The sequence below is a fragment of the Ipomoea triloba genome, chromosome 5 (assembly GCF_003576645.1).
Source record: "Ipomoea triloba cultivar NCNSP0323 chromosome 5, ASM357664v1".
Lineage (NCBI taxonomy): Eukaryota > Viridiplantae > Streptophyta > Magnoliopsida > Solanales > Convolvulaceae > Ipomoea > Ipomoea triloba.
Genome location: NC_044920.1, coordinates 13,676,060 through 13,690,218, shown reverse-complemented (window position 1 = coordinate 13,690,218; position 14,159 = coordinate 13,676,060).

Genomic DNA, 14,159 nt, shown 5'->3' with positions numbered 1-14,159 from the left:
AATCTAACCAAACACAAAAGAAACAATGAAAAATATGCACAGGATACACTTGGGGTGCCTCCCAAGAGCTCCACGTTTAACGTCTTTGGCTATACGCGGTAGGTGCTATCCTTCGAAGCATACCGATTTTGGGACCTTACCAAGCGTCTCATGTACCTTTGCTTCAAGGTATGCCCGAAGATGTAGGACATCCTTGAAATCACAAACAAGAAAGGGAATAACAAATTGCATAATTGACCAAAGAATTGCATTTACTACCCTAGATTTCTCAATGATAGTGTGAACTTCCCTTCTTTCCTCCTTATCTCTTCCACCCCAAAAGAACTTTTCATTTGTAGCATAAGGTTAATAACATATCTCCTCACTCCCATTTTCAATTTCAAATTTAGCAAAGTCTCCCCACTCAACTCTCTCCATTATGTCAAAAGTGACAATCTCTTCGTTTTCCATCATCTATTCCTCACACTCCTTCTCATCTCCCCACTCACTTAGACTAGAAGAGTCACACTCATCCTCACATGACTAAAATGAATCATCATCCCTCTCACTCATCAACCCATTATCATACAAATTAAAGGATTCCTCTTCCAAAAAGTTGAAACAAACATATTCATCATCTAACAAAAGAGAATCCTCACAATCATCAATCAATATATCACAAGGTTCTATGGAATCATCCTCCCAAAATTAAAGCAAGCATAATCACAAGTATTAGAAAAATCATCGCAAAGGGGGTCATCCTCACAAGAACCACAATTATCATCATCAAACGCATCAACACTCCCACACTCATTAATAGAATCATCATCAACAAAGCCTATGGAATCATCCTTCTGAAAATAAAAACAAGTATTATCACAAACATAAAGATCATTATTGCAATTCAAAGGGGAGTCATCCACACAAGTGTCAAGAGTGTTTTCAATGCAAAGTTGAGCACAAGAATTTTCAAGAATAATAACACAAGAAGGATCAAGAATGTTACCACATGTCGGCTCTTCATCTTCCCACACTACTTCAATGTCCTCATCTTCACTCTCCATCTCTACCTTATTTTGATTTTCCAATTCGGAAATTGGAACTTCTTCAAGCGCAGGGGCGTCACACTCCACTACCTCTTCAACACTCACCTCCTCTCTATCATTTTGTTCTTTTTCAACCTCATGTACCACCCTTGGATTGGCTTCCAAAATCAGGATATCATCTTCAAATGGGTAATTAACCCGTGATGAACATCTCTTCATGAGCTCCTCCATCATGGATAACATTTTTGTTTCAATCTCTTCTAAAGGAAGATCTTCCTCCTGGAGGGTGACAAGATATTCCTTCAATTCACTCTTAATTTCGGCCCTTAAATTGGTCCTGTCCTCCTTGGCCATCTTGACGAATATGTCTATCTTTTCCTTTAAGATCTCAATCTCGTCTTTGGTCGGTGGGAGGTAATCACAAGAGGGTCTTTCACAAAGATTTGAGGTAGTATAATAGGGAGTGTGAGGTGGTGTCTCATAGAAGTGTGTAGCATTGTTTCCTTCATGAAATTGTGATGGAGATGGATAGTAGGTATTTGGGTGGGATGTGGGATACAAATGCAAATCATGGGTGTAGCTTGATAGAGGGTTATCACAAGGTAGAGGTTTAACTTTTGTAGGAGTTATGGCCTTCGGTGCCAATTCGCAACTTGGGTCGATCTCCTTCATCCATTGAATAAGTTGGTTGTTAACCCTCTCCGCTATAAAGCTCAACGATTCCTCTTCATCGTGGGGTGTTGGGTTCTCAATTTTCTTTTGATTAGGCAGAGGGGAGGTAGCATATGGATATGGTGCATAGGGAGGATATGGAGGTGGTGAGTAGTAATATGGTGGTGGAGGGTAATCATAGGTAGAATAGGGGTAGTAAGGATATGGTTGGGGTGGAGTATAGTTCCATGGATTTCCCTCACGGTGTGGATAACCATGGGGATACATATAAGCACTCATTGGCAAACTTTTGATTGATTTTCACCAAAAATTTCCTGCACAAAGCTTGACCAAACAACAATTCTTTGCAACTAAAAGTAGTTGCAAGTGAGCCAAAAGATATGCAAAGACAATTGTGCTCACTTCTTTAATCAAGCAACAAAAATAAGAAAAGAAAACAAACAAAAGAAAGCACTTGAAAGGAACCATGTCGAGTTGGGCGAGTTAACTCGACCGAATTCGGTCGAGTCGGCCGAGTTAGGCGCTAGGCGGCTGCCTAGGGAGCAATTCGCCTCGGCCTAGGAGAGCCTAGTGCCTAGGAGAGCCTAGTGCCTAGGCGGCCGATTTTTGCAACAGTGCCTCTGGGTAGTAAACCCATTAGGATCCAAATGGATCTTTAGAAGAAAGACGAAATCGAATGGTTCAATCGAGAAGTACAAGGTCAGACTTGTAATTAAATGTTACATGCAATGTGAAGGCTACAGTTACTTCAACACTAAACTCTATTAGGTAGGGATTACCATGGTTCGCTTTGAATCGTCAGGTTTGAACCGAATCGAAACCCAAAAGTTTCTGGTTCTAGTTTGATAATATCAGGAACCAGAACCACCTATTCTGATTCCCAATTGGGGAAAAAAAGTTTGCCAATAAGCTTATATCAAATCATTTTCACCAAAAAAAAATTGGTAATCTTTTTTTGTCTACTCGTATAGACCCACCCCAAGTTGGATGTCATGCATTTTTCATGTGAAACTACAATAACACTAACATGCATGATAATTTATACTTTCTAGTGATTATATTACAAAAATATCTAAAATATCACATGAATAGTACTTTGGCATTAATGAAGGGGGAAGGCAAGCATTATTCAAATTTAATTATTTTTCTCGCATAAATAATCAATTTAAATGTTACTTAATAATTCAAAAAAAATTAATTGTTAAATTTGGACTATTTAAAAAATAGAAAAAAGAATTTACAAAAAAAAAAACATGTCCAAACAGAAACCGTCGGTTCCGGTTTGCCATTTTCCAGAACGGTGAAGCGATGAAATCGAGAAGAAAGCATGCAAATTGGTGAAACCATTGTATGGTTTGAAACAAGCGCCTAAGTAATGGCACGAAAAATTCAACCATGCGATGTTAACCAATGAGTTTAGGATAAACGAGAGTGACATGTGTGTTTGCGTAAATGATACGGTAAATGGTTATGTCATTCTATGTTTAAATGTAGATGATATTATCATCGTTGTTAGTTACGATCAACTTATCAAATCTACCAAGAAAATGTTAAATTCAAGATTTGACATGAAAGACATGGATTTGGCGGATTTAATCCCGGGGGGGGGGGGGGTCAAGATTAAAATCATTGGAAGACCTGATGGTTCTGTGTTAAGCGAATCTCATTATGTTGATAAAATCCTTACAAAATTTAACAAGGATGATAATCAATTGGCTAGGACGCCGTTAGACACATACATCCAAAAATCACGAAGAGTGTATTTCTCAAGTAGAATACTCTAGGGTTATTGGAAGTTTAATGCATCTAATGAGTTGTACTATGTCGAATGTTGACTTTGCGATTAGTAAAATATGCGAGTAACCCTGGTGATATGCACTAGAAGGCAATAGTGAGAGTTATGAGATACTTACGGTATACCCGTGACTTCAAACTGCACTACACAAGATATTAGTTGTACTTGAAGGCTATAGCAACGCTAATTATATATCAAACATTAAAGACTCCAAATCCATGAGTGGTTACATGTTCACGTTAGCTAGTGCAACCATTTCATGAAAATCCTTGAAACAAACCGTGATAGCTAGATCCACGATGGAATTTGAGTTGATAGCCTTAGACAAGTATTGCGAAGAAGCTGAATGACTATGCTATTTACTTGAGGATATTCCTAGTTGGGAAAAATTTATACCTTCAATTTGTGTGCATTGCGATAGTCAAGACACAATTGCAAGGGTACGGAGTAACATGTATGTGGTAAGTCTATACATATACATCATAGATACAATGCCATTAAACAACTTCTCACTTCTCACAATTGGTGTTATCTATATTGACTTTGTGAGGTCAACAGATAATATAACGGTCGCTAACCAAATGGTTAAGCAAAGAGTTTTAGAGAAGTTGAAACAAGGAATGAGACTTAAGCCCTTGGACTGAAAGTTCTATAGTGGATATCCAACCTAGCTAGCACATAGGTTCAATGAGACAACTAAATTAAGGAACAAAACGTGTCACTATGGGGGTTTCCGATTCCCGACCACACTTCATTGAACGGTGACTCCTACATAAGGTTAGCGTGCTTAATGCTTCAATGATTCAAAGTATCAGTTGACAACTTGACATGAGTGAGTATGTGGGAAACTCATAAAAGAATCACTTACGTGAGAGAGAAGTGTGGTCACTTCAAAGGAGAATTGATTGTGCTCAATTCTTTAGAAACTCTTGAAAAACAAAGAATGTCGCTTCATTTCCAAAATGGGCACACCTATGAGAACTAAACAAAGGTTTGGAGATTCTTGTATGAGATATTTTATTGTCTACACAAACGACAATACGATTCAAAGACATCACATTTTACTACAACCAATAGAGTACAAATATTTTCACAATGGAAGGTTCAAAGCGTCACACCTACCTATCCTATGTAGGGGATTATTTGTCGAGCACTATTGTATCAATTTTTCAAGTTTTGGAAAATAGTTTTCATTCATGTGGAGAATTGTTGGAAAATTAGCTATTTTTTTGGCATTTAAAGTGGTCATTTGTGGTATAATTTTTAGTGAGATCCACTTTCAATTTGAGTTGGGTTAAAGTGGATTTGTGTTCTCCTTAGTGAGATTTAATTTGATATATTATACGAACAAAATTGATAATGTGTGAATGAGAAATTGATTCTCAAAGTGCACCCATTAGAGTTGAAAAAAATGAAGTTTGAAAGGTTTTGAAGGAGCCTTTGTCCCACAATGGAAAAAGAACGTCAGTTTGCACTAGTATATATATACAATTTCTTTTTTTGGAGGAGTTTGAATTGTATAATTTAGAGACTCTCCCTCGCGCATAGTGGGTTGGGGAGGGAGAGAGAGAGAGGGAGAGAGGTGCAAATCAAATTTAAAAATGAGCATGAAAATGCTTGACTCGTGTGCACTCACAAGCTGCGTTCGAAAATTGGCAGAACATTTTCCCTACTATATATGTGGTGAATAAATCTAGCTGCTAGGAACAACTGAGGATCTCGCGAACCTTGCAGTTTGAGCAGCAGAGGTTGCACGAAACTTCTGTTGTCCGGAGCAGCATAGGTTTGCATCTAACCTCTGTTGTTCGTGAGCACTAGAGGTGTGTTGTACGTTGATCCTTTGTTAGTTGTTCGTAGCAGAGGTGTGGTAAACCTCTATTGTTCTATATGCAAAAGAGGTTTGCGATAAGCATTTGTTGTTTGTGGCAAGTCCTGCTATTCTCAAACTTGTGTTGTACCTCTACTGTAATGGAAACTAGTTCATTAATTAAGATTCGTTACAAAATTAATTAGGATTAATGTTTTCAATTTTGGAGTTACGAATTGAATTTTAACTTCATCATTGAATGTCACAAGATTCCAATTTCAGACTCCCAATAGAAATGATCTGTTGATTTTCTTAGTTTGAGCCGATCAACTGTGTACAACCTAAGGTCACAATGCGGATTTTTCTCATCACCCAAAAAAAATGCTAAATAGACCATTAAATTTCATATTTGCTTTTAATATTTATTGGTTCGGTAAATTAGTTTATCTAATCATACTTTTTGTTCACATCAACGAATACTTTTACTACAATAATTAAATACAATGCCTCCACTTAAAAGAATAATATAACCACTAAACAATCGAAAATAATCAATAATCTCACAAAAAAAATTCACATTCTTAAAATTGTTCTTAAATAGATTTTTTTAAAAGAATATTTTCTCTGCTCCCAAAAGGTTGAATCCCCAATTCCAAGAGCCCCACGTTCCGGCCCGACAAAGCATTTGGGAGGATGTAAATTATGGTAACTCAACTGAAGACATAAGCTAGACTTTTATTTATCGGGAGAATTTTTTTTAAAGAATATTTTCTTGTTAAACTTCTGGATTGTCATTATTGGTTAGTCAACCCAGCAGGTCGATAAATTAAATATGAAAATGAGATTTATAAATTAAATTGGATTCCTTTAACAAAAAGGAAAGACATAGGAGAAAATAGGAAATTGGTAGGTACATGACAGTGATGACACACCAAATCTTGGTATATTTAGCATATTATTGACTTCACTGTTTTCCATCTTTGAATTGAGTTATATATAATAAATTAGTCAACGGAGGCAACTTTACCTTTTTACAATTTATTTTTTTTGGAAAAATGTCACTTTTCTACTTGAGTTATATGTATATAAAACTTTTTTCTCCAGAGTTATTATTAAATTGACAATTCTCCTCCTCCTCCCCCGTGATGTTAAATTGATATTTTTCTCTTAAAAATAATTATTTCATTCATTTTTCTTTCTCTACCAAATTATTGCATATATGTAGGTATGACCACGAGTCCACGATTCGGTTCGAACTTAACCGGACACGGTAACAATCATACCGAAATAGTATGGACGATTCTGGTTATGACTTAGAACCCAAAAAATAAAATAATTATTGAACCGTGAATCGGAACTGAATCGTAGTCATATATAGTGAAAATGATCAAACACTTATTTTGATAAATCGCTTCGGTTTGGTTCCAATTTCGATTTTGAACCGCCAATTCAAAATTTATTTATTTATTTATTTTTGTAAATCCTATTTCTTATTTTTAAAATTGTCTAAATTCAACCATTTTTTTCGGTTCTGAATTGTAACCGTAACCGTCCATACTATTTAGGTTCAATTGTTACAATGTCCGATTAGGTTCGAATCGAATAATGATCTTCCATACATATTAGTAATATAATTAGTTAGAGAAGAAAAATAAATGAAATAGTTGTTTTAAGGGTAAAAATGTCATTTTAATATCACAGGAGGAAAAATCGCCACTTGAATAACTCAAGAAAAAAAAAACTGCTATATGCATATAACGCATGAGAAAAAATGTCATTTTCCTATTTTTTTAGTAACACTTCTAACTTTTGAAAACACGTGCGGTTTTTACTCTTTTTTAAAAAGTAGCGGTTTAAAAATTTAGTGTCTCAATTAAATTTAGCGTCTTAATAGTCCTATAAAGCAGCTATTTTAAATTATATATATCATGTTTGAAATCTAAGTTATAAATAAGGAGAGAAATTGAAAAAAAAAATTAAATACTTTAACAGAGTTTAACTACACTTCATTAGTCGTCCTTGTGGTCAAGTGGCACCCGGTTGCATGAGGGAGATCAAGTTCTCTCACACCTTGCGTGAAGGTAATAAGAGTGCTGACTGGCTAGAAAACTTGGGGCAAACGGCTGATTGGGGTACGTCTGTTCTTTATCATCCGCCAAAGAACTTAGAGAACCTGCTCTTTGTTGATGCTCATGGTGCCTTAATCTAGAGAGTCTTGTAGTTGTGTCTTTTCCCGTTGTTTCACGGGTCTTTGTTTACAAAAATAAAAAAATAAAAATATTTTGGTAAAAAATACCTCTACAGTTATAACTTTCGTTATCTTTTCCAACTATTGTTGTCATGGACATGCGTCCACCATATATTTTCTTATCTTATTCAATGACAATAATATATAGACATTATATAATGCAGTACTATAAAAGTTATTTCTTAAAATATAAATATCAAATTTATAAAAATGGTTTACATTATTATTATTATTATTATTATTATTATAAAAATCTAAAATTTTAATATAGTGTATTAATATTGGGCATCGATTTTTGCGCATTACGCAAAGAAAATACTGTTGGAAAAATAACATAAAATGACATTTTTAGTGGCTATTTTGTTGTACAAATATTTGTGGGGTCTACATTCAATTTGGGTCGGGTCAAAGTAGATTCGAGTTCTTCGTAGTTAGACAAAGAGATTGATATATAGTACGCACAAAACGGATAATGAGTGAATGAGAAATTGGTTCTCAAGGTTGACCCATTTGAGTTGGAAAAATGGTGGGAAAAGCTTTAAGGTAAGCTTTTGTCCCACATTGGTTTGGAAAGTGGGTTTGTACCACTATTTATACAAGAGCCTTTCTAAGGCTTATTGAATTGTATAACATAGATGCTCTCTCTCGCGCGTAGGGGATGCAAATCAAATTCCAAAATGAGCCTGAAAAGGTACCTACAGGCACGGATGTCGTTTAATTGGCACTGAACGACTCGGGGTTCGGACGCTAATGGCGCGGCCCGGGTTGTTCAAATGGTAATCCACTCGTGTAATCTAATCAACTCGTGGTCTTGTTTCGTCTCGTGTACGACTCGAGTAACCAGAACTCGGGGTTCGGACGCTAATGGCTCGGCCATCGACTCATGGAGTCATGGTACCTTTCGATCAGCTCGGGTTTGGTCAAATGGTAGTCCACTCGTGTAATCTGATCAACTCGTGTTAACTCCTCGTGGTCTTGTTTCGTCTCGTGTACGATTCAGGTAACTCCTCGTGGTCTTGTTTCGTATCGTGTACGATTCAGGTAATGACCTTTCAGAGTCATGATTCATTTGTTACGGTAATTATCTGAATCAATTCTCAGGTAGTGGTCTACCGTTACAAGGGTTATAAGCCTGTTTTTATTGTCAAATTAAGTGCCACGATTAAATGCTATTTAATCCATCAACTCCTATATAAGTTGATAGTAAAAGCAGCAGATTTACAACACACGACGAAATATCATTCTCTCTCAAAAACTCTGCTTTTACTCCTTTCTAGCCAACTGTGTTTAAAACTTTGTTCTTAACTTGCTTGCCGGGTTTCATAGTTTGAGTGCTCAAACTTGAAATCGTAGCTTGTTTTATCCTGGGAAACATAGGCTACAACGCTTGCAAATAAGGTTTTAAACATAGGCCACCGCGAGACGTGTTGGGTCGGGTCAAGATGAAAATGTTATACTTATACACACAAATGTCATACTTATATGATCAAATGTAATACTAATCGAGAATACATTTTTTTTTACTTATAAGGGTAAATGTAATACTTTTAAGAAAAATACAATACTTTTACATTTTGATTTAAAAAAATTACATTTTTCTTCAAAAGTATTATATTTTCCTTTATAAGAGACACTTGTTAACATTACTTATTATGAAAAATGTAATACTTTTTCTCTTGTAAGTAACAAAAATTATATTTTTGATTAGTATTATATTTGAGCATATAAGTATGACATTTGCACATATAAGTATGACATTTAAATTTATTTAAATATATATTTTTAATAATTTTTTAATAATTTGTTTTTAATTTATAATAATAATAATATATATATATAACAACTAAAAATTTTTTGGGCCCCCATCTTAACGATCTGGGTGGGTGTGCAACTTGTCAAAGGATTGCAAATTGGCAATGAAGGGACAATTTAAATGGATTTTTGTCAATTTAATGAATTATATGTATGCGCTGGTCAAATTTTGTGACTTTAATTTCTGACCCTACTGCCCAATTATTATTTTTAGCTCCCACTTGAATATAATATTTACAGATGATGAGATGCAGATCCTCCATTTATTTTATCCCGAAAATGAACATTGATCGAAGGTTCTATTGCACTGAGGAGTGTACAAACAGCAAAAATTAAATAAAAAACTGAATAATTATTTTTCCAGGTTGACTATAAGGCGTTGCACACGTTGGTACGGAGTATTATGAAGTCTTCCGTTTACTGGTCAACAAAGCAACGCGCAACGTAGTTTGAACGGAAAAAAGAATTGCAGTCATAATTGAAAGTATGGTTATTGTCTCTTTCGTCGTGACAGATGAGTGGTGAGACCAATCTTGAGGCATTTTCTTCTAATTTTTTTTAGATCTCAGTATCCACCTCATAATCTACAAACTCACTCAATCTCAAAATCTTTCTTTTTAATAGTTTTAAATTTCTTTCTTACATTGGTGTATTCATAAAAGTCATTAAAAGTTTATAAAAGTCATGATTAAATATACCCCTTAGTTTTTTATGGATCCACCAATTTGCACAACTATATTTTAGTTATTTCTTTATTTATTATCATTTTAAAAATTATAAGGGTCACACTTGTGTGAGATCGTCTCACGAATCCTTATTCGTGAGACGGGTCGGGTCGGGTCGAAGCAACATGTAAATGTCATACTTATATATGCAAATGTCATACTTATATGCTCAAATATAATACTAATCAATAATATAATTTTTGTTACTTATAAGAGAAAAAGTAATACGTTTTTCATAATAAGTAATGTTGACAAGTGCCTCTTACTTATATGGGCAAATATAACACTTTTGAGGAAAAATGTAACATTTTTAAATCGAAATGTAAAAGTATTTATTTTCACTAAAAAGTATTACATTTACCCTTATAAGTAACAAAAATTTTATTCCTGATTAGTATTACATTTGAGCACATAAGTATGACATTTGTGTATATAAGTATTACATTTGCATCTTGATCCGACCCGACCCGACCCATCTCACGGTCAGACGGTCTCACACAAGTTTTTGCTAAATTATAATTATAATTATAATTATAAATTTATTAACAATATCATTGATAATTATAAATTTAATAATAATACTATTGATAATTATGAAAATTTAATTTAATTGATAATGGTAAATTTAATAATAATATTAAAAAATTAAATAAAAAACTAGCAGCAAAAATATTTTAAAAATTATGTTATAAAAATCAAATTAAAAATCTTAATTAAAATAATAAAAAAAAGAACAATCTGGTCGTTGCAAAAACAAAACAAAAAAAAAACAAAAAGATTAATAAATTCAGAGTAGCTGCTAGGTGGCGGCAACTTTGAAGCACCAAGCAGGTGCGTTAACGAAACGCCCATGCTAGGCACATGCATGAGTTCACTTTTTTTTTTTGTTCCCAACAAAAACCTCCTCTTGCAGGAAAAAAACAAACAAAAACCTCTTCTCCAATTGTCTAAAAACCCTAAGTTAGTTTTTCCATCTACAAAAATTTCTCTAGAAATTACAAATAAGGATGCTTTGATAGATGCAGATTAGGGTATTGCCTATATAGGGTGGGTCATGGGTGTTAATGAAAGCTAGCTAACCCGACATTGAGTTATAATTTTTGCGAATCTTTGAGGGCTGGATTGCGAAGCCTGTGGGCTAAAATTCTTCAATCTTAGCTTGCCTCATACGAGTTCGCGGGCCCAACAATAAAAAATTTTAGTAGTTTTAATTTTTAATTTTTAATTTGTAAGTGTGTGTGCTTGTGTGCGCGCGCGCATGTGTGTGCGTGTACACATATATATGTGTACACACACACACACACATATATATATACATACATACATATGTATATCACACACACACATATATATATATATATATACATATATATATACACACACACACATATATATATATATATACATATATATACATACATATGTGTACATATATATATACATACATATGTATTCATATGTATATCATATATATATACATACATATGTATACATATGTATGTACATACATATGTATGTACATATATATGTACATACATATGTATATGTATATATATACATACATATGTATGTATATATATATGTACATACATATGTATGTACATATATATGTACATACATATGTATGTATACATACATATGTATACATATACATACATATGTATACATATACATACATATGTATACATATACATACATATGTATACATATATATATACATACATATGTATATATATACATACATATATATATACTTATATATATGTATGTATATGTGTGTATATATATATGTATGTATATGTATATATATAGAAATAATTTCAGGTGCGGCCGTACTCTCCCGTAAGTCACACACCACTCAATGTTACGAAATATACCACTCAATGTTAAGAAACACACCACAGTGAAACACACCACAATGTTAAGAAACACACCACAGTGCATATTTGTGTGGTGTGTTTCTTAACATTGAGTGGTGTATTTCGTAACATTGAGTGGTGTGAACCGCACGGCCGCACTGGAGAGCACGGTCGCACCTGATCATGACTATATATATATATATATATATATATATATATATATATATATATATATATATATATATATATATATATATATATATATATATATATATATATATATATATATATATATATATATATATATATCTTAGTTCAAATGTAAAATTGTTTTCCAGGTAAAAAATGCGTACACATGCTGACTCTTGGATCTAGACCTGGCAATTTGTGTAGATGGATTCGTTCACGAGTCGACACAATAACGACACGTACACAATAAGGCTAAACATGGACACGACAGGTTAAGGTTAATGGGTTTAAATTTTAACACGAACACGAACACGATTTAATAACGGGTTAAACGGGTTGACACGATAGACACGTTTTATTAAAAGATTTCGGGTCGTGTCAATACGATAGAACATGAAACCTGTTTTAACCCACTAAAACTATTAATATATTAGAACACTAAAATTTAAAGTTACGTTATATAACAAAAAATAAATAAAACCTACAATTTAATCCATCAAACAAACTAAAAGAAAATCAATTTATAACATTCATAAAATCATAAAATAACATTCATAAAATCATAAAATAACATCCAAAAATCATAATTAAAGAAGTTCATACTAGTTTTTAGAATAAAATTAAACACAATAAAAATTTAAATTTCAGATTGTTGAACATGAATAATTTGAATACAATTAAGATCCCAATAACACATGAAACATGTAGTGGAAAAACTACGACTGCCAAATATCAACATGCGCTTGCAAGATAAAGAGTTCAGAATACAACTAAGATCCCAATCATATACACAATAAGGCAAATCAACAGCTTCCTACACCATAATCCCATTACATGCAGTTGCCCTCTATGCTACCACCGGTAACCCAATTGTATATGACAGACTACCAATAAAGAAGAGGACAAGTATTGAAGATGAAGACAATGCCAATATTACTCAAAAAAGAATTAAGACGACTTAGATAAATTAAAATCAAAAGTAGTATTTATTTAAATTTTCGTTTTTAGACTAATTATTTAGACTAGCGTTATTACAAAGTTGCAAACATTTACTTTAGTAGCAATTATAATCAATCTCTCATATATTATTTTACATTTATATACTTTGAATTAAAGATTTAAATAAACAAATTCAATATTCAATTACCTATATATTCATTAACATTTCCTATATTTTTTTTTTTTGAGGAAATTAACATTTCCTATATAATCTTGCATTATATACTTTGAAATATTTATTTAAAAATAAACATTGAAGATTATCTCATTTGTGCAATATGTGTGAAAAACTAGTTCAATAATAAGGCGTAAAAAATCCACCCAAACGCCACCCAAGGTTGTCCATCACAGTTGAGAAACTTCCTTTCAAGGGAGAAAATAGTGATGCAAAAAATTTCCATTCTTTTTTGCCAATCAAGGAAAATGTTTCTCCATCTAGTAGGTGGTGACTGGTGTGGTGTGTAATCACTAGCTGAAATGCGGGGTCCCTTTTTGGTCAAACTATGCTATAGTAGTTGATATGGAGTACTAATCAAATTTGATTAGTGAATTTTTTCATACGAGAGGGATTTTGAAATTTTAATCTCCTAAAAGGATGAGAGTGCATGATCACTCATAAATTATATTGTGGACCGTGCATCAAAATGACGTCGTTTTGATTAATAAAAAAATAGACAGGTGAAACAGCCTCCGTTTCGCGCCATTCAGTTTCAGTTTATATACACTACAGTTACATTTCAACACAACTACAGTTACATTTCGATATAACTACAGTTTCATTCGATAATATGAAAACACAAATGTGAAACTGTTATTCAATATCAGTTCATATACACTGTAGTTACATTTCAACACAATTACAGTTACATTTCAACACAACTATAGTTACATTTCGATATAACTACAGTTTCATTCGATAATATAAAAACAAATGTAATGCAGTATCTTTTAAGATGAACTATAGTATCAATTACGGAGCTCCGCCTCTCACTTACCGAAACGGCGTCGTTTTGTGATCATGGTCCACA